The following is a 22,681-nucleotide window of genomic DNA, read 5'->3' as shown; positions in this document are numbered from 1 at the left end:
TGGTGACAAAGCGAAGATTTAACCCAGCTAACCGGAAACTAAACAATCATCATCTTGCTTCTTGTCCTCGGTGTCCACAGAGGAATGAGGACAAAAGCATGGTTCTACTATAGTAGCTGTAGAGGGCCCTGAAACCAATCCTGTCTGGATAAGAAGGAATGACTACAAACACACACACACACACACACACACACACACACACACACACACACACACACACGAAGGTAAACAGACAGCCAGAAGACAGATATAGAAAGACAGATACTTTTTGTTGTGCTGATACTAGTTTTTACTCTTGAACTCAAGACCTGGGTGCTGTCCTTCAGCTTTCTCCACTCAAGGCTGCTGCTCTACCACATGAGCCACACTTCTACTTCTGGATTTTTAGGTAACAGACTCTTGGAGACTTTTTGGCTAGGTTGGCTTGAAACTTCGATCCTTAGATCTCAGGCTCACGAGTAGGTAGGATTACAGGTATGAGCCATCAGTGCCTGGAGAACTTTATTTTTTCTTTCTCTCAGCCCTTTAATCTTTCTTGATCTAAACCTAAGAGAGAAATGTTTGTTTGCAATAGGTTTTATGGTATTAATTTTCTATTTGTTCTGTATTTTAATGCACTCATTTTCTCTGTTTATTACTTTGTGATTGTGCAATTGCTTCTGGGAAGGTAAATATTAATTTATTGGCATAATGAATTTTGAACATCATTGAACTTAGAAGGGCTCCTGGTTGCTGCCAGCAGGACAGGCTCCTTGTAACCAAATGACTAAATGGAAGCTCCTTCGATTTTCACCCACAGTCCTGTGATTCGGTGGCATGAATGTTATCTGCAGATCCATTAGTGCCACAGTAACCTCTGTCTTTGCACATTTGCAAATTACAGATTCCCATCCTTGCTCTGATTAGCTCCTGAAGTGCAGAACAAGAACTCATAATTATGCACCGCAGTCCACTCTCCTGACAGACTGACATTACAATTTGTATCCTGGCCCATAGAGCTACAGAATGTGAAAGTACTACTGAATGAAATTAGTTCATTTGAATCCACTTGTATTAATGGAATGTGTCGTTTTGAGTGCAGAACTGGTTTTGTCTTTTATTCACCGCTGTGTTCAGCCTCCAGTGCCGAGAACAGATTATTCCTTCCATGTACCAGACTAAATAATTGCTCATAGCAAAGGGTGGATTAGTGGGTGGTACAATGGCCTTTGAGTCAGAAAAATCTGAAATTCTGTCCTGAATGTACCACACATTTTGGGGGTAATATTAGACAACATTTCTCTTACCTAGAAACAAAACATATGTCTACAGTACCTGCAAGCCAAGAAATACACTCTATTCCAAGGAAAGTGTTAGCTTGTAAAAGATCATTTCCTAGTGTTTTGAACACATCAGAAGAGGTATAGTATATGAATATTTTATGATCTATTGACCTGTCTTCTTCACACACCATTCTTGGGAATGTATCTCAGGTTACACAGATGGATACACTTCCTTTTACATTTTCTCCTGTGTCATTTGGGTTGCTCCCATGTTGATGATTTATCCTACATATTACCATTTCTTCTTTTAGAATTCCTCTTCTAGATTGTTCTATGATGTTTCATTGTATGTTTTACAGACTTACATGATCATCAACTATTCTCTCTCTAGTTTTGTCAGAAGTGATAGGTGTCACAATGGATGGAACAAGTTACATAAATGTAGTGTATGCTTCTGTAGAACTTTCCATTCTAGGGAAATGGACCAGGAACAAATGGAGGTAGGTGGTAGTGCTTAAGAAATTAAGGAAGCATGGAAGGAGTGCAATAAACATCTCTATAATGCCATTCAAAGTGCCATGCCATTTTGAAGGCTCTGCAGTAATCTTGCTGCGTGAGGATGTCTTGTTTGGCCAATCTGCCAATCTCAAAATCAATCAATGTCACAGTGAGGGACACAGCTTCAATTTGGAATACATTCTTCTTATAAGATTATGAAAATCTTTCATCTTTGTGTGTGTGTATGTGTGTGTACATGTGTGTGTATGTGTACATATGTGTGCTGGTTGTAGAATTTGAACTTCAGATCTAGGTACTGTCACTGAGTTCTTTTTGTTGAAGGATAGCACTCTACCACTCGAGCTACAACTTCACTTTGGCCTTTTGGTGGTAAATTGGAGATAAGAGTCTAAAAAACTTTCCTGGCCTCGAACCGGATCTTTAGATCTCAGTCTTCTGAGTAACTATCATAATAAGTATGAGTCACTGGCAAGTGGCTGGCTTGATTGTGTTATTATTTTGAGTCTTTAACACTGATCTTTTTAAAATAACACTAGTCTTTTACTTAAATTAGTCTATTGCCCTATCTCTAGGTTAATAATGGTAGATGAAATTTTCTACATTGTTTGTTGTCAGTCAGGCATTGCACTAAGAAGTTTAGTTTATGTATATCATCTCTTACTGATGGTTGTGTATTCGCCCTCATTAGCAATATCAGGAAACAGGTGATTAGACATGTAAACCCTTCTAAAAGTGGGGCATAACAATTTCCAGCTCTTGGTTCTAGCACTGGCAAGTGATAACTGATAAAGCTACTTGTTTTAAATCTTGTATAAGTTTGAATTTTTTGGTTGAATATTTGTTTAATAAATAACTTGAATCAGGAAGTTTATCCAGTTAAAACAAAGAGTCCAAACTTAGAAATAAAATAGAATAGGGAACGTAGGTTGATTCATTACTGAGTTGCTAAAAGGTAATTTAACTAGATCAGGATAGGTTAACAAAGCTGTAATAAATGGGCTGGGAGTTATCCAGACTTTACATTCGATTCCCATGCACAGGCCATGACTTTGATACTTTGACTAGAGAGTAGTGGGTGAGGGAAGAGAGAAGAAAGAGAAGAGAAGAGAAAAGAAGAGAAGAGAGAAAAAGAGAGAGAGGGAATTTTGAGACTACAGACTAATGAAGTTCGGTAATAGAATGTTGCTTAGCAAAACCCCTTCTGGTCATTGATAGCTCTTGCTTGTAATTTTGGCTACTCAGAAGGTAGAAAACAGAAGATATGCTTTAAAGCCAGCCTGGGTAGAAGAGTTCACAGGACTCCATTTCCAAAAAGCAATAAACAAAACAAAACAAACAAAAATCCAGGCTTCATGTTTGGGTAGCCGTTGTCCCTCAGTATCTCTGGGCCATTGTTCAGTGACCCACGGCTACCAAGCTCTCCTGATGTTCATGTTTCCTAAGGAAAATAATACAGAATAGAGCCTATGTAAAACCTTCAAAATCCATTGAATCATCTGTTGCTTCCTCATAATATATGGGGCACAATGTCCATGTTATGTAAATACTGGCTATAGTGCATATTGACAAAATAAACATCAAGTCTGTGTTCACTAGAGCCACAGTTTTACAATAATATTCAGTGCTGAATGTGAAGCCCAATTGGGAGGTCCTATCATGATGAGTATGAGATGACAAATTCAATGGAAATTTAGGCTCCATGGCTTCAAAGCAGAACCAAGTCTGTTCCTGGTAGCAGGGGATGGTAAAGACAGCATGGACGTGTGTCATGCTGTCCTCCATGTGGAGGTCAAGTGAAATGAAGTTACTCATGTAAGCAAAATGAAGACTCGTGCCAGCCTGTTAATCCCACCCCAGGGCTCTCCCTCTTAGTCTCTGCTCACTGGTGTGACTGCTATGAGTGGCAGGAAAAGTCTTCCTTCTGTGTTTACCTCTCTGGCAGAGGCTTTGTTTCCCTCCAAAAGACATGCTGAGGACCTAAAGCTTCCATGCAACTTTCGTATCTCTGATCCATCGGCTTTTCTTTCCACTTGCTGTGTTTCAAAGGGAACCAATCTGATTTCCAAGAATCGAGTAACCATTTCTGTAGTGCAACTGAATTGTTTGCTACTCTCTTTCAGTTTTTACCTGTCTCCCCTGTTTTTTTTTTAATAGAATCATTAGGAATCCTTCCAAAGCCTAGAACTAAATGCTTTTAAGCTGTTATGTTCTTTTGTGATCCACTCAGAATATAACACATCACATGTTACTGTGGCCTGCTGAACAGCTGGGAAGCCCTGGGGAGCCTGTGGATGGAAAGTGGAGGAGGTAGTGACTGCCCTCTCCATGCTGAGCTGAGAGGTATTTTTAATTACTCTCAGTCTCCTCCTCCATGCCACAACTGCCATGAGACACGGCTAAGTTGGAACTGCTCTTAATTCCCCAAAGATTTCAGTTATATTAGCGGGGGATATATTCCTTGGAGAATTAATGATAAAAATGCTTTCAGTCAATTCAAAGCATGTGAGAGACTGCATTTAGGGTAATCTAAAGATGCAAGTGTCTCTCAAGACTAACCTTCTAGTTAGCTCTAGATCATTCAAAGCTAAAAGTATCATTCACTTTATTTACAAGGCCAATGACCTCATTGACAAATTTATCATCATCCCTAATTTTTGTAGTGAAAACATTCAAAATCTACTTTAGTAGGGATTTTGAAATACAGGATATGTTACTACTTATTTCTTCTTTAAAGAAAAAGCTTGAACCCTTTCTTCAGAGAAAGAATTCAGTTCCTAGGAAAATATATCAAATAAATAATAAATTCAATGATCGGAACACTGAACAAAGAATAAATAAGAACTCTGATATTTTTAATCTACTTTGAGTACAATGCCTGGTAGGAATGTTTCCCAAAATGCAACTAATTATTTCATAAAGAAATAGGTAAAATTCAGTTCTAACAAAGGTCTCCCCAATGTCCATGAAGCTCTAGTCAATGCTAGCCATAGAATCTTACCACGATGATGATGATATTACCCATCATATAGTAAAGGACTAGGTACCAAGTCATATAGCATTATTTTATTAACTCCTATTGGCTGTTTGTTTGAGGCCATCAAGTTCCTAAGTAGGAAGGATCAGAATAGAGTTTAACTGTAGTTGACTCCTAATTATTCTCTAAGATATCTGAATAACCAAGTATTTGCTCACTCAATGCTAACTGGGAAGGAAGCTGGTTCAGAATCTCCCTGGAAAGGAAGCATAGCAAGAATGCCCGGTGAAGCAACTGACTGGGTTGTCAGATTTAGAGTGTACATTCCTGAATTGGAATCCAGATGAATCCAGATGTGCTCAGGGATCCACTCCAATAGGGTGCCATAAATCTCAAAAAAAAAAAAAAGAAATCCTCAGTTTCTACTCTGCATTCATCTATCTGCATATATGCAATGCCTGCTCCCAGTAGGGAGTGGAGATTAGAATATAATAATCAGCACTGAAATAACTCTTTATTCTAAAATAAGGACTGGCTCTTTCAATCCAATGATGCAGAGTAGCCCTGGGGCATGGTTTCGGGATGGCTGGGGCAAGGTCAAATTAAGGTCACTGAAGTGACAGGAATGTACATTTATATTTAGAAATTACTCCACTTGTTAGTCTTTTGCCAGAAGCACTGAGCTACAGCTCACTGATTTGTTTTATTGGCCCATGTTACTTTTATTCAAAAATAATTTAGTCACATGGATGCTATATAGTAGTACCAAGAATTCTTTGTATCTTTCAGGAAGGAACTGGTTTTAAGTCATCCCAAACAGGATTACAAGATGCACGAAGACAGAGGGGTTAATCTAGGGATAGGTACCTTGAAAAGCAGACTGAGATTCCACTGAAGTTGCTTTTCATCTTTATCTTCTCTTTTCTCCTTATAGCTTAGTGCCATTTTTCCCCTTCCAGGATGGTTGCTATGATAAAAGTTCAAGACTACAGGAACGATTATCCTTATATTTTTAGCTGTTCACAGAGCCAGAAAATATCTTCAGAATTTGATTTGCCTTTTTAGAAATGTGGCTGTCTCTATTAGAGCCATTACATCTTTGAGTTTGATGCCCAGAACCTTTATATTTGTAGGGCTGTATCACAGATGTCCTGGAAGATAACCACACGAAGCCACTCTTGAAGCTTCAAAGACTGGGGTCAGAGCAGGCAGGAAAGTTTCTCTTTCCATAGCTAGAATACTAGAATATAAATAACAGCCTAGATTTTCTCATACTCATCTTCCCTTGTAGAGAACTCACTGGTAAGATAAGAAGAGTTTGGGGGAATGAGGTTATCATTTTCCTCTCTGAAGCAAATTACACATGTAGACTCAAGTCTCATTCTAGAACATTCCTCTTATATTACCCTCCCAGAAGAAATGCTATGCATTTGTCTTAAGAGGCAATAAGAACTAAAAAAAAAAAAGCCAAACAGAAACAAAAGAATCCAGGCTTCAGTGGCTCACATCTGTAATCCTAGTTAATCAAGAAGCTGAGATCTGAAGATCATGTTCAAAGCCAGCTTGGACACGAAAGTCCATAATACTAATGTGTGTGTGTGTGTGCGTGCGTGTGTGCGTGTGTATGTGTGTGTGTGTGTGTGTGTGTGTGTGTGTGATGTGGCTTGGACTCTAGGCCTGGTCATTGTCTCTGACTTCTTCAGCTCAAGGCTACCACCCTTGAGCCAAAACCCACTTTCTCTTTTCTAGAGGTTAATTGGAGATAAGAGTCTCAGGTCCTTTTGTTCCCTGGCACACTTTGAACTTTGATCTTCAGATCTCAGCCTCCTGAGTAGCTGGGATTACAGGCATGAGCTACTATGCCTGGCTCCGAGAGACTCTTATCTCCAATTAACCACCAGAAAACTGGCCGTAGCACTGTGGCTCAAGTGGTAGAGTGCTAGCCTTGAGCTGAAGAGCAGTGCCCAGGTCTAAAGTTCAAGCTGCATGACTGACAAAAAATAAAAAATGAGAGAGAATAGGAAACAATACAATCTAAATTAGATAGAGTAATGGAAAAGGAAAAAAAGGAAGCCTGAAAAAGCATCATGTAGCAAAGTTCTTCTAGAGAGGAAACTGGCTTATAACAGGTTCAAACCAGTCTCAACTTACCCTAGATTCAGTTCTAAAGATGATGGGCTGACCTGTTTAATATTTGTGAAGCTTGTCAAGCATAGTTCCCGAAAACTTATTTTGTAGGCAGTATTACTAACACTAGATCAACATGGGTCATTTTTGACGTTTTTCATAACTATGGGTTGATGTCAAGAGGTACACTCAAATAAACTGGCAATTCTACATGTTCAGTCATTTGTTACAATGGGAAGGCTTCTCATAGAAGAACCCTGCCCCTTATGTGTCATAGGATCTACAATCTGCTCATCACCAGTATTACAAAGGATTTTCCTCTTGTGAGTGTTCACATTAGATAAGTCTCTATCTTGCTAAGAGTCCTTGATTTGGTTTCTGTTACCAGCTTTGAAAATGCAAGATGCCTTGCATTTTGATTCTCCAAAGAATTAAGTCACCACAAAGGCAATACAATCTGACAGCAACATGAGTGAGTTTAGAAGAATCTCAAGACAAGACAGTCTTCACTACTACCTCGATGATCAGCTTTTTAGAGAATCTAACCATACTATGCCCCAAATCCCCTCCTACTGAAACCAGGAATAAAACGAACACATGCTGCTTCTGTCATCCTGAATTTGTGGTCATTGGTTGTATCGTAATTGAAAATAAATACATATACAAAGTGCCAAGTCTATCTGACCTCAGTAGATGTTGTGGGCATAGAAAGTCATATGAAACATCTGTTCAGAGATCATTGACAATCTATTAGGAAAGCTGAACTATAAACCAGAAATTATTTGAAAATAACTAACAGGTTATTTTAATATAAACATTTTAATATAAGCATTTCCTGTTTAAGATGAGCATTTTCATTTCATCCTAAGCCTGCCCTATACTACATATTCCTAGTCTCCAATAAAATTAGAAATATTCAACTGGTAGAATTTGAATTATTTTATTTTATTTATTTTTTTGCCAGTCCTGGGCTTAAGCTCAGGGCCTGAGGACTGTCCTTGGATTTTTTCTCAAGGCTAGAGCTCTACCACTTGAGCCTCAGCAGCACTTCTGACTTTTTCTAAGTATGTGGTACCAAGGAATCGAACCTGGGTCTTCGTGCATGCTAGGCAAGCACTCTACCACTATGCCAAACTCCCAGCCCTTGAATTATTTTAATATGCACTGTTTTCAAGCTTCTTCCAGGAATTCACGCCATGTATAGCCAGCCATAATCTCTTCCATTCTGACAGTTGGATTTTGATCCCAGAAACTCAGGAAGTTATGTTGAAGGTAACAGCTTCCTGTTGACCAAATCCTAAAATGACAGAATGGATCAGAACTCACACCTCACCAGCTAGAACTACACTGTACTCCCTCTCCCATGACTCTCACATACAGATATGTACATGCACAAATATACAATAACTAATGTTTATGTCCATGTGAAATAATCTTCATTTTGGTTTAAGCATTGGGTTTCAAAGCATTCTATTTAATATCATTTTATAGTTCAAAAATTCAATATTATCATAAGGTCATATAGGATGAGACTAAATGAAAGGGTGTCTAGGATATGGAAACAAGAGCTTTATCTTGAATGATTGTTGTTCTTAATGTATAGGTTATTTCTCTTCTCCTTTGTTGCCTTTTGGTTAATCTCATATTGTTACTGTATCTGATTTTGTAACCTGGTATATTAAATATGTTGTATATACATTTATTTGTTTATTTAAAATAGGAAAGGGAAGGGAGGAAAACAAGATGATTGGGAGGGGGGGAAGGAAATAGGGACAAAAACATAAGGGGTATCAATGTGTGAAAAGTAAATAACCTACTATCTGCTAAATGCAACTGTAATCTCTCTATACATTACCTCAATAATAAAAAATAAAATAAAAAAAATCAGTATTATGAACACAAGCAAATTAAAGTGATAATAATCAGATTTTTTTTCGGATTTCAAAGATATTGTTATACCCGACATGGCAGATAGGAAGAAAAATGGGTTACCTAACTCCATGAGAGCTGAATTTGACTTGTTAATTAAATATACCCTCATTTTCTACCTGAAATATTTTTATTTTATCATGATCTGTCCTAATATATAATGATCTAATAAGCTTAAAAAAGAAATCTCTATTTGATATATGCAAGGGAATGTTTATAGACAGTATGTGAAAAGCAAAATTCAAGTGTTCTGAGTCTTACGTATTGCCATATAGTGTAATGAAAGGGTGAATTGGTTTATCTAGCTAACCTTCATAAGATATCTCATTTCATGCACTTGTTTAGAGTGGGTGAAATTTTGTGGTCCAGTATAAGTAAACTGAAGGCCCCTTTCGAACTATGAAGAGAAGCCAGTGAGGGAAGAGTCTGGCTTGGATGGACACAATATGGAGTAAGCCTAGCTGTCTTAAATGCTTTGAGTAGAGGCTCAGTCTATAGTTAATAGGGAAGTCTCTTCAGATCTTTTCTAGAGAGAAAACATAGTGAGAATGAGCTATGAAGCAAGTCATAGGGTACAGGTACAGGTACAGACTGTGTCTTACAACAGACATATAGAAGATGGATGATCCAAGGCACAGTTATAGAATTCCGAAACTAAGTTGAAAAAATTCCAGATTTGACAAGCATCTTTGGAAACAGTAGCTTTATATTCATAAAGAGGGCTAAAAATGCAGAGGGAAAAACATGCCAGTAGAGAAGAATATAGTAGAAACTATGTAAATATGAGGAGAGTTAAGGGAAAAAATAGAAGCAAAAGGAAGCAGAGGCTCCTTGAGAATTTCAGGAGCTTGTGAGGAGGTGGATTGATTCATCACTTCATTCAGCCACATTGGCTGTGTTTGTCCTGCATTCCAGCTAGCTCATGTGGCACTGGGGACACAAAGAAGAATAAATTTTGATCACCCTTGAAGATTTCCCCATTGAGTAGAATATGGGAAGCTGGCACAGAATTATCAATAAAGCATACTAGGAGAACAGAAGGTACAGCATCTGACTTTTCTCCTGAACATCTGGGAAGGCCAATCAAAGCAGGTGACATTTCTATTAGGCCTAAAAGGCCAGAGTACATTTTCCAGGTGATGTAGAAAAAAAGAGTGTTCCTGGCCAACAGCCTATGCAGACACAAGGTCTGAACAAACGCACTTGGCACAATTAGTAGTGAAGTTACTATCCCTGCTGTTCATGGAGGTTAAAATAGTGGAAAATGTTCAGAAACATGGGTTGGCTGCAGGTATCCCTCCTATTTTTATCTGTATTATACCAATTGGCTTGTTGCCGTTGTTTCCAAATAGTGTTTTCAATTTATAGACCTACTCAGTTCCATCATCTTTGGAAACACATCTACTTCACTTGCAGATGGGAGTCACAAAGTCAACAACACACAGAGGAAAAATCCAGGAGAGAGAAGTATCACGCAACATTGCAGAAGAAATATATGCACTGTCAAGAGATGACCACATCAGTGGCATGCTATAAGAGTGGTGGCTGCTAAAGAGCTGTGGCTGCAAAGAAGCAAATGTAAACCAAATGATCTAGTTACTATAATCCTCAAATGCCATGTCACTTGATTGGACAGCCTCAGTGATCGTTGCTGAAGGGCAAAGAGGAAGTAAGGGGCTCCATTCAACTAATTCAACAGTTACAGCAAGATTTGTTCCTCTAGGCCACAAGCCAAGTAGCTTGCAAGCTGATGAAATGAAAAATGAAGGCATGAGATTGTTTAATGAAAAGAGATGAGTGACCACAGATGATGAGATGGTGGAGAGTGTGGAGAAAGTGAAAAACCCATGATGGTAATCTTCGTGGCATGGAGAAACGAAAGTGTAGTTATTTTTTAGGGTTCAACAATAGAAATCAAAGTTAAGAGAAAAAAGAAAGATGAATTCTGATCTCTTCCACTTGGGTTTCTAGCACTCTTGAAGATAACTGAGTTTATGTTATATATTGATGGTTGAGAGTATGAGAAAGAGAGAGAGGGAGAGAGGGAGAGAGGGAGAGACAGAGAGAGAGAGAGACAGAGAGAGAGAGAGAGAGAGAGAGAGAGAGAGAGAGAGAGAGAGAGAGAGAGAGCGAGCGAGAGAGCGAGCTAGAGGGGGAGCAAGAGAGAACATATAATTATTTTTTTCTTCCTGGTTTTCCTTCTGTGGTTTTCTTTTCTTTCTGTGGGAAGACTAAAGTTTGAACTCAAAGCCTCCTGTTTGATCAGCTTGCTTTCTCTGGGGGTATCCTTCCACTTGAGCCATGGCTCCAGTCCTGTTTCTTTTGTTGGTTATTTTGGAAACAAAGTTTCCGCTCCCAGATCCCCACTGGCCTCAAATTGAAATTCTCTGATCTTAGCTGCCTGAGTAGTTAAGATTATGGGTATGAACCATTGTAATGCCACAGCTTTCTCTAGTAATTTTCTTGGGGACATTATCAGAAAAACCAAGTTGCCTGGTAAGAATCCCTAAATGCAGACTCCATACATATAAGGGAAAGTATACTTCACGGTGAGAGTTTACCCTCGGTCTTGATAGGAAAGGAGATGATACTGCATGATACTACTACTCAAGATACAACATCATTTTTTCATTAAAAGCAAATTGTGCCGGGCACACCTGTAATCCTAGCTACTCAGGAGGCTGAGATCTGAGAACGGCAGTTCAAAGCCAGCCTGGACACTTACTGGAGATTTTATCTCCAATTAACCACAAGAAAACCAGAAGTAACACTGTGATTCCAGGGGTAGGGCAGTAGCCTTGAGCTGAAGAGCTCAGGGACAGTGCCCAGGCCCAGAGTCCAAGCCCCACAACCAACAACAACAACAAAAATATGTTTTGCGTAAGAGAATCGAAAACAGTAGCATGCCTTCCGAGAGCTTCTCTTCTATGTTCTCTCTCACTTCAAAGGCACCTATGCCTGTATAAATCTTACATGAGCTTGGCAGGCAACTATCATTTACTGAACATATAAGACTTAGTTTTTACCATAAATAACCAAGAAAGACCACCTCTTTTTTCACAGTTTCTGAGTAGAAGAACCAGATATGTATTTGAAGATAACCATTTAGACCTGTACCTATACATACTTACAGTAATATGGTTTTCCTGACATATTCTTAAATGAAACATCAGTAGGGCAGTCAGATAAAAGGAAAACAAGCAACCAAAAAAACCTCACCTCTCCACATCCTAACCAGTCTCTACTCATCACAGAAGACTTCAATCGACATTAAGGCCTCAGATAACACAGTTTCAGAGTTACTGAACTAATATATCCTGGTTTTACCTAGGGTGAAAATAGACTTAAAAAAAAAAGGCTAACAGACTTATTTTAAAAAGTCAGCACCATAGAGGAAATTTGGCTAGGAATCAAGCGATTCAGTCCAAATCCCTAAATGACCATTTAGCTTTGGCAAAAAACCTCCAGGGCCTCTTGTTTCTTTATTTTTATAGCTCTCAGGCAGTAACGGATGACTTCTGAGTGGGATATCTATAATCTTTCAGCATTCTGATACTTTCCTAATCCCTAGCTTCTATCAAAATGCATTTACCAAGTGACATATTCTAATGCTTCAGGAGTGAGGTTAATGAAGCTTAGTGAGTAAGTCAGCTTTGTTGACAAATGTCACAGGGCCACCATTCACATAGGGGAAAATGAAGTGATGTAACTTAATAAAAACAGATCTTCATCACAGAGTCTCTGCCTTTCACAATATAGGCAATGGATTGTGGGAAAAAAATTAACGAGTCATATTATAGTATTTAAATAATTTAAATAAAGATAGATCCAAAAAGCATCAGAGAGATCCATACACAACTCATGAATATTATTAGCTGCAGATTTCTAGACTTTAATGATTGGATTATCTAAAATGCTTCTTAAATACATCCCTAAGATGGTAGAAACCTTTTATTTCTATAAGTCTAGGGCATTCTGCTCTATTAAGTACCAGATTTGAATTTGGTAGGCAGGCAATTATAGGAAACCCTATGTCAGTAAAAATCCTATATCTTGCTGTTTATAAAGACCAAGAAAGGAAAAGAAATAAACAACAACAACAAAAAAAAACAAAAACCAAACCAGTAGCTTACAGGTGAGTCATGTTACTAATCAAAACTCTAGTGTTTAACAAAGGATAAAAGAAAATGGACATCACTTTATCTTAAGGTTATATTTAACGGTTTTCTTTTTCAACTGAAGGTGGTATATATTTAGTTCCAGTTCATATGTATTTGTAATATCTTCTTTGTTATTTGGGTGCATGCAACTAACCCATACAATTCATAGAAAAGGCAAATTTAGAAGAAAACCAGTATGAGAGGGGAATGACCCAATTATACCATGTCTTGATTTTTTTTTAGTGAAGCAAATACGTGTAACATGCTAGACACAATAGAAGTGTAAGGCATGGGAGAGAGTGGTTAGAGAGGAAAGGATGAGGATTATTATATTCATCAATGGAGAGAGTGCAATAATGTTCCCTTTAATTTCTCAATGATGTATGAAGTCAATAATTTTAACTGGCCTTTAAAAGATTATTTTGGAATGGAAACTAATCCTGCTTTTTATCTCTTGGTTTGGGGAGGTATTAATCACCCTCCTATTACATAGCAGCCAGCTCAGTTTCTAGCAGCATCCTTCACTCAAGATAAGGGAGATGGCTATGGATTAGAGACCCATGATTGAGTTCTACGGGATAATGTTTTGTATAGCCATTAGAAATTCAGAGATCAATATTACCAACAAAGTTCTCACTCCTTGGCACCTATGTTCTAGTGTTGAGAGATATATGGCCAAGACAATCTTAAAGCACATACAGAGCATGTCAGATGCTAAAACCCGTGGAGACAAGTTATGTGAGACAAAGAAATAGAAAGTGTGTGAAGGTGAAATGGGAAATTAGCTAGGTTAGTGATGTGCTTTGTAGCAAAGTAACATTTGGAGAGACGTGGAAAAACCTGAAAGAGCCAGTGGAGGAAGCCCAGGTGGGTAATTTCAGTCCAATTTAATAAGCACAGAGATGCTAAGGTAGGAACAAAAGCCATGCTTTCAAATGGCAGAACCCAGGATCACTGGAATGCTGTAAAAAATGGGAGTTAGGGCATTGCTTATGCTCTAATTTTATTACCTCTACAGCATAAGCATATGTGCCATGTACCTAGATATGGATTCATAACACTTTTAAGTCAAATGTATTCATATCATACCCTTCCCTCTTAGACTAGATGAAAATTAAGAGCCCAAGAACTGAACTCACACTACCTATGTGAGCTCTGGTAGGCCATTAATCCTTGTATTAGCCCCTTTCCATCCCTTGAATCTTATAGATTATTTTCCCAATTATCCTACAGTCCATAGTCTGTAGTCACAGGAATTATTGGATTGACTGACTAATACATGAAACATGTTTAGAAAAGTCTCTGGCGCATATCCAGGACTCTATTAGTATCAGCTGTCATTATGATTGCCATAGTGTACTATTAAGGGAGCTACATAGTCAATCCAACAAATTTATTGACACAGATTTACCCTTAATTCTCACTTACGCTGCATCTACACTGAGGTCTAGCTCCTTGAGGATTTCACCATTTTTTGAACATCCAGCAGCCTACTACTTGACCTGACAACATTTTGATGCTTTTTCTTCCAGAGTGGAGATCGAGACGATAATAGAACTAGCTAGGACATACAAGAAAGGCCCCCTTTTCAAACAGCTGGCCATAATGGCACTTGCTATGTGCAATGGGAAGCCTCAAACAGGCAGATTCAGATCTAGGCAGGAGCCTAGGCAGACAGTAAGACTCAGAAAATAATCGGCACACAAAACAGCTAGAGGTATGAGCCAATATTAGAGTATCTGACAAGTAAGCCCAGGCATGAGTTTTAAAGCCCAGGACTAATAAGGGAGCATTTTGATTACTATTTTCTTCCCTTAGTGCTGGGGGATCACACATAGGCATTGTAGGCAAGCCCTAGTCCTTTGATTCCCCTATTCTTGCCTGCTAGCTGCTGAAATTACAGATCTGCACTACTATACTCAGCTAAGGGAGCTACATAGTCAAAGTCAACCCAGTGTTCTATATCTGGGGTTCCCAACTCATTGGTAGTTCTCTCATAGATCACGGGTGTTCATCATGACAGCCCTGAAATCCTGCAAAGTCTTCTGAACACTTCACCTTAAAGAACAACTACACTGTGCTCTGACTGTCTGAGGGTATTTCAGTATATTCATGGTCTTTATAAAGATGCAATCTCTGGATATTGTTTTATAGGTATAGGAGATTGCTTTCTACCAAAGAGCAGACTTTTTAAAGTGTCAATCATTGTATGGTCGGATCAGAAACCTGCATTTAATGTTCTAGAAAAAAATGGATGGCCAAGAATTCTCATATTATTGATATGCATATGTGTGTGAAACATAATTAGATCACATTAAACCTTTAAAAAGAATGTGTGATATTTTCCTCTTTCTTTTTCCTTTCTGGAGTATAGAAAATGGTATACAATTAATCTTCCAAGAAGCACTCCTTTTTGTAGACTAATGAATTATACATATCATTTAATTTACTTCTGAAACTCCCCAAGTGGTACCAAGTAATAAAACCTCAACATTGCTCAAAGTTCTCCCTTGAGTACTTAAATTTCAGTTTACATTTGATTCTTCCCCTCTGGTATTAGAGTAATTGGTGGAGTGGATACTTTTCCACGATCAAATGAACCCTAGCAAAAACAAAGATCACTGACTGGCCACTGGCTTCTTTTCCACATTATAATTTAATCTGTTGTTGGGCCTCAGATTGTAAAGGTCTTTATCAATTATCTTAATTATCAAAAACGCTGTTATCAGAAGAGAAAAGCTTTTGGAAGAATACTCTGAATAAATGTGTAACTGTGGGTAATTTTCTTATCTGCTATTGTGTTCCAGGTTTGTTCAAATGTAAAATAATAAAAAAAATCCATCCTACTTAATAGGGATTCAAGGATTAAATATAAAAGGCTTAGAAGAGCGCTTAGCACATAAGAAAACACTCCATTAAGTATTAGCTATTACCGATGTAATTTGGTCTGCATTTACATCCCAGTCTCTCAGAAGACTTCCAATTGTTATATGGTTCATATCTTGGATGCTCTTAAGATGCAGAGTTGTCAAAAGACAGAGGAAAAAGAGAACCCAGCTCCAGCTGCCCTCTCTGCCTGCTCCTGCATTGAGAACTCTTTCTCAGCATGCCATGCTTGTAACTAAAGGATAAAATTAAGTTCCTACTCTGATCTTTTTCAACCCATTTCTCTTTGAAGTGTACGTAGCTCTTCTTTTCTTTAGTGAGCACAATCTCAGTTGCTTAGTAACAAAGCAGAATATCAAGAGCAGATGTGACCCAGGCATCTGCAGTTTATGCTACACTCTGGTCTTCTGTCCTTAAGAGTAGTCCTTGGATCTCATGTCATCTTACAGATTCTTATAATAATACTCAACTTGGAAGAGTGTAACTAACAGAATAGGTAAAGTGATCTGGGGTGAAGCCTAACATAAAAAATGTTAATATGGAAATAAATTCGCACTGACATTGAACTGCCGAATCCCAAAACTCAACCTATTCTTTATCTCTGATGTCTACAGGATTACCAAAAGTGTTTGTTACATTTTCCCGAGGGTACTTTATTTTCAGGTTGTTTGTCTCCTATTAGTTAGCTGTCTATAAGGACACATCTGCTTAAATTGTCTGATATTTCCGATCAGCAACAAACAATTCCTATATCTGCATATTTCCTGCAACTTTTAGGACTGGGATACATGCTTGAGTGCCCACTTCCTGCCACTCCCGTTCTGTTCATTTCCTTACGCCAAATTCATCACCATCACTGGGGTTTGTATTTTGTCTTTCATGCAGTCCTTTCTCCTGCCTCATTAAATGTGGTCCTTAAAGGAAATCCTGTAAAGAAAGTATCATTTTCTTTATATTAAGGGATACACACACACACACAAAAAACAACCTTCCATTTAGGAACTGTGGAGCCATTCTCCATAATTCAGGCATGCTGATACAAAACCTAGTCATTTTTCTCATATTCTACATGTATTTTCTTTCTTCATTGGTATCAGGGTCAATAATAATTACATGATAATTCAAGAAACACAAAAGCAACAGAAAACGGAGCAAAACAGATCCTAGAACATAAAGTGGACATTCATGATAAGCAGGAGGCCTGACTCAAGTGGTAGAGTTCCTTCCTATCAAGGGTAAAGTCCTTAGTTCATTTCCTAGTCCCACCAAAAGAAGAGGACCTGTGAGAACACTGGTAACTATGAGTAAATAGTCTTGTACTCAGAAGTCCCACACAAATGTTCATTTTTTTAAATTTCCAAAATAAGTCATTATGATTATTTAATCTCTTAGCATTGGGGGAAGCTGGTTTCCAACTTTTCTCCAAATCTAGAAATACTTGAATTCAAAACCTGAACAAATTCAATAGTTCTGGCTGTGTAGCCAAAGTTCCCCTTCTGTGATGACTTCAATATCTGTTTTTCTCTGAATAGGTGAATGTTTTCTATTTATATCTTTCAAATGTATAAAAGATGCATCCTAACAATATTTCATGCAAGGCCTGTAAGAAAGATGGCTTTCGAGGAATGCAATGATTAATGGGACCCCAACTTCTTCTTATTCTCTTGTTCTCTCTATACAGCCAAGTTTCTGGGAGATTATTCAAATTTTTGACTTAGTAGAAATAGTCAGAAATAGACTTTCTGACCCTAAAATGTAGCTATTTCTCAGACAAAGCAGGAGGTTTACAAAGATTGCAGAATCTATTAGGGGGAAAGAATGTTTATTCATTTTTTTTTGCCACTCCTGAGCACTGTCCTTTTGCTTTCCTCAAAGCTAGTGCTCTACTGAGCCACATTATCACTTTCAACTTTTTCTATGTATTCGGTACCGAAGAATTGAACTTGGGTCTTCATGAATGGTAGGCAAGCTTTCTACCCTGGCCAAATACCAGCCCTGGCTACTCATTTTTTTATGTTGAAGTACAAATGTCTTGGTTCAGTAGAGAAAGAATTTTTTTTGTTTTGATAACCTATATTTATAGTTGAACCATTATAGGTTCAAATCTAATCAAATATCAAAAATAGAAAATTAGTAACAGGCACCAAATATATATTTATTATGTATTTGTTATATTTTAGTTAGATAATGTTTTTTAAAGGGACAATGTACTTAGAGGTGGCAGAGTTAGCCTTATAATAAAAGATCTCATAATCTGTTAAAGAGATTTGGGTAAATAAGCAAATTATGACCTTTTAGAGTTTCTAGCATGACCAACTTTGGTCAACTAACATGATTTCCAGCTTAGTAATGATATACTTCCTCCAAACAAACACACTGGAAATTTTAAGGACTAAAATTTAAGGACTAGCACCTTGTACATGTTGTTGATATTTCTGATTTGATTTTGTTCGTTCATTTGTTTTTGCAGGTACTGGGAATTGAACTCAAGGACTTCTGAGTGTTAAATCATGGGCTTTATACATAGCTTAGTTATTTCCAGGCCTTCATTAAGTTTGACAGTGTTATAAAAAAACAATACACGAAAAAGGACTATTTCAACCACTATGAATTTCTTTCTTCTGAATATTTGACATTTTTAATATGTAGTGGTACAGGAAAGCAACCAAGTTTTCTTCCATGTTTCTGGACACTTGACCAATTGGAGAGGTTAGTAACACTGTCTCAAGGAGACATTGTCACCTTGTAGCTCTACCCAGTCTAGTAGGCACCATTCTGGGATAAAGTCTTTCTGTAAATCTGTAAATCCATTCTGAATGTGTGGCTTTCAAGCCCTCAGGTTCTATTTTCTTGTCTTGAATTACCAGTTATACTCATTAATTACCTTTTGGTGGAGGGGAAACAACTCTTTTTCAATTTCCCTAATGCCCCAGCTTTTCTTAGGATTCACCAAGAAAAGTAATTATCTTCTTGTATGCTATTGCTTTGTCTGGACATTGCCTCCCATCAGATCATCCATTTAGTCCTGGAATTTAAAAATCTTCACAATGCCAACCTGAGTCACCACTTGAATTAATATCCATTCTTCATCTGCTGGCATTTATCACTTTCGTTTTAAGCCATGAAAGGAAATACTTGTTCACATTGAATGTGTTCAGGTGACTCATTTAGTATCATTTAAAACTCTCAGCATTTACTATGTTTTTTTTTTTGTTGTTGTTTAATGTTTATACTATGGCTTGAACGTAGGGCCTCATAATCACCCATGGTTTTATGGGGTCAAAGATGGCACTATACCACTTGAACTACAGCTCCATTTCTAGCTTTTTGCTGGTTAAGTAGAGAGAAAGAGTCTCTCAGATTTAGCCACCCTAATTGGTTTTGAACCTTAATCTTCAGATTTCAGTCTCCTGTGTAGCAAGGACTTCTAGAATAAATCCATTTGTACAACTACTTAATAAAAAGTATAAGTATCAATAAAATACACAAATATAGCAAAGAAGAAATGGAGACTTGAGACTAGCACAAATACAAACGTTCTGATTTGTTTCCTTGTGATTTCTGATATACAGAATTATGCTTAGGATGGCGCCTGTTTTCTTGCTGTTATTAACACATAAACTATAATTTAAATGGATTCTTTTGGAGTCATTTAATACCTGAGCATACTGATAGTCTGAGCTAGCCAAGTCAATGAAATGAACAACTGAAAAAAAAAACAGAATAAAATGAATGGTAGCTTTCTATTTAGCATCCGAACAAACAAGTTTCAGGAAGCCATGCAGGAGGCTCACTGATTTTGTCTGGGTCACAGTTATGATCTATAATCATGGCTTGGTTATTTCTACCACACAATTAATTATCTGTTAAAATAGAGACATCTGTAACCTTCAATGATTTATGGTCAAAATATAGGCAGAGGCAATGTTTGCTCTGAATGAAATTCTGCTTAGTGCTTAAATATATTGTGTAAGTGAATTTATTATTTACCTAGGACAAAATAAATTCAAATCACATATTCTCCAGGAAAAAAATTCTACCTCTTCTCTGTCATGCTGATTGGCAGTTAGGGAAAGATTTAAATTATCTTTTTTCTTCATATATTTTTATTGTAATTAATAGAAGGATTACATTATATTCACTAGATAGAAGGTGCATTACTTCACATGCATTGCTACCTTTTCTCATGTCTTGATCCCCATTTCCCTCCCCCCACCTCCACCCCTCATCTTGTTTTTCCCCCTTCCCTATCCAACTTCAAATAACCAAATACGCATATATACAGTTTCCCTCATTTGTCATAATCAGTAGAAACCTTGGGCTCTCCTAGCAGAGATTTAAAATAGAACAAAACCTAGACACAGAAGGCCAAATAGTATGACACTAAATGTAAGGACCTCCAGGACATAGAAACAAAAGCTATATAATGAGTGATGGTTGTCCTGAATGTACTATGTTATCTCTCATCTCTCTTGTTGTCCCTTGGTTAACTTGTACTGTTACAGTATTTCACCTGGTTAAATTATCTTTTTTAAAGTGAGGGAAATTGTCTCCCCTTTCAAAACACACTACAGACTCTAGGAATTATTTCTTTTTCTTGAGGTTCTATTAGTAGGATTCATACAAAGGTTTCATCAAATAGACACCAGGTAGCTCCCAAAAGACTGCTACTGATTTCCCCCCTAGTTAGTAAAGAAAAGGGACCCATTGTTGCACATAAACACAAGAAGCTGTGAAAGCAGTGTCTTGAGTCTATCTTTTTGCCTTCTACTCCGGTGGCCAATAGGATGTAAGTGTGCAGTAGAGTAAAGCCACATTAAGCAGCAGGTTGCGGAGGCACTGGAAAACCCCAGGGAGGAGAAACAACCTGTGGGCTTTTACTCTCCAACACCTGGATTTTAACTCTTATCACACTGTCTGCAGACTGGCTTGAATTTTAGTGACTCACTAGGTTTTTCAACCTTGTCAGGGAATTATGTATAATAGTTCCTCCGTAGAGTTCATTGAGGTTATTACAAGGGGAAAAGAAATAAGACAAACACAGGTCTACAGTCATGAATATATATACATCCTCAGACTCAATTGATGTTTAATTTTTAACACATGTTTTTTTTTAATAAGAATAGCTCTATGTTAGGGCTGGGAGTTTGGCCTAGTGGTAGAGTGCTTGCCTAGCATGCACGAAGACCTGGGTTCGATTCCTCGGTACCCCACATACATAGCAAAAAGCCAGAAGTGGTGCTGAGGCTCAAGTGGTAGAGCTCTAGCCTTGAGAAAGTCCAAGGAGAGTGCTCAAGCCCAGAGATCAAGCCCAGGACTGGCAACAAAACAAAACAAAACAACAACAACAAAAAGAATAGCTCTATGTTAAAATTATGTTTCCTTTTTCTTTCCTTTTTTTTGTGTGTGTGGGTCATGGGGCTTGAACTAGCTTTGAGCTGAAGAGCTCTTCAATTCAAAGCTACCACTCTACCTCTGGGTCTGGGCATTGTCCCTGAGTTCTTCAAATCAAGGCTATTACCTTACCTTCAAGCCAAGCCCCACTTCTTGAGGTAAATTGGAGATAAAAGTCTCAGGTCCTTTTGTGCCCGGGCTGGCTTTGAACATTGATCCTCAGATCTCAACCTCCTGAGTAGCTAGGATTACAGGCATGAGCCACCATACCTGGCTAAAAGTGGCAAGTTTTTTTTTTTTGCCAGTCTTGGGACTTGAACTCAGGGCCTAAGCATTGTCTTTGGGACAGAACTCTATCACTTGAGCCATAGCACCCTTTCCTGTTTTCTTTTTCTTATGAAATATGTGAGTTAGATCTGAGGCATTCTCAGGAAAGAGAAATTTCTTGATGTTTAAGGGGCATATAATTGATTCTGGTTAATTCTGATATTATCATCCACCTTTATTTTACTAGTCTCCATGGATGTCACAATTGTGATCATCTACATTAATTGTGTAGAGTGAAATAAAAAGAGATTCAAAAGGGGCTTTAGAAAATTGAGACAACAAAAATTTCTTTCTGGGCACGGTGGCTCATAGCTGAAATCCTAGCCATTAGGAGACTGAGATCTAAGGATTTCTATTCAAAGTTAGTCCAAGCTGACAAACTGAAACTTGCATTTCCAATTTAACAGCAAAAATACAGAATTGAATGTATGCCTCAAGTGGTAGAGTATCAGCCTTGAGCTAAGTAGTTAAGCAAGACCCTCTGTTCAAGCCCCAGTACCACAATGCATACACACACACACACACACACACACACACACACACACACGCACACCTTCTTGGGTTATCCTTTGAGTAAAGTGAGCCATTGATCTATGACAAATAGTCTAAAAAACAATTCAGATGCTAAGGTACTTGATATCCCTTGTGAACTCCACAAGTATTGTTTTCTATCTCAAACCAGGAAGTAGGTGTGGCTTTGAAGATTATCTGATATGTCACTGAAATCCATTCAAGACCTTAGGAAATATATTACATAATATTCAGAGTACATCTCTCCTTTGATTTCTACAGGACAGTGAGCAGGTAGGAAAACTTGAGAGGAGAAATGCTAGCCATGAAAATTACTGGAACTGAAGACAAGTGTCTGTAAGGGCAATGAATCTATACCAGAAGAGCATTATTAAATCCTGGTTCATGCAGATAGGTAAACACAACCCTGATTTTGGGTCAACATTTATTTTGCAGCCCTGGATGATTTGGGCATTGTTTCCCATCATTCCTGTTTTCCCCAAATAGCAAGTTCCTGTGCACTGATGGTAGTATTATGTTTATCATACGTATGTCATTAGTTGTCTTTCATAACAGATCTAGAAAATGTATGA

The 22,681-nt window shown here is 37.9% G+C and overlaps 1 protein-coding gene across 22 annotated transcripts in view; it reads right to left on the bottom strand.

Moving 5' to 3' along the window:
• Positions 1 to 22,681, bottom strand: part of Nrxn3 (neurexin 3) — a 1,458,248-nt gene that overhangs the window by 293,418 nt on the left and 1,142,149 nt on the right. The gene's annotated exons all lie outside the window — the stretch shown is intronic.

The sequence above is a fragment of the Megascapheus bottae genome, chromosome 14 (genome assembly GCF_031878675.1).
Source record: "Megascapheus bottae isolate mThoBot1 chromosome 14, mThoBot2.hap1, whole genome shotgun sequence".
NCBI classification, from domain to species: domain Eukaryota; kingdom Metazoa; phylum Chordata; class Mammalia; order Rodentia; family Geomyidae; genus Megascapheus; species Megascapheus bottae.
This window is presented reverse-complemented; position numbering and strand designations above follow the sequence as displayed.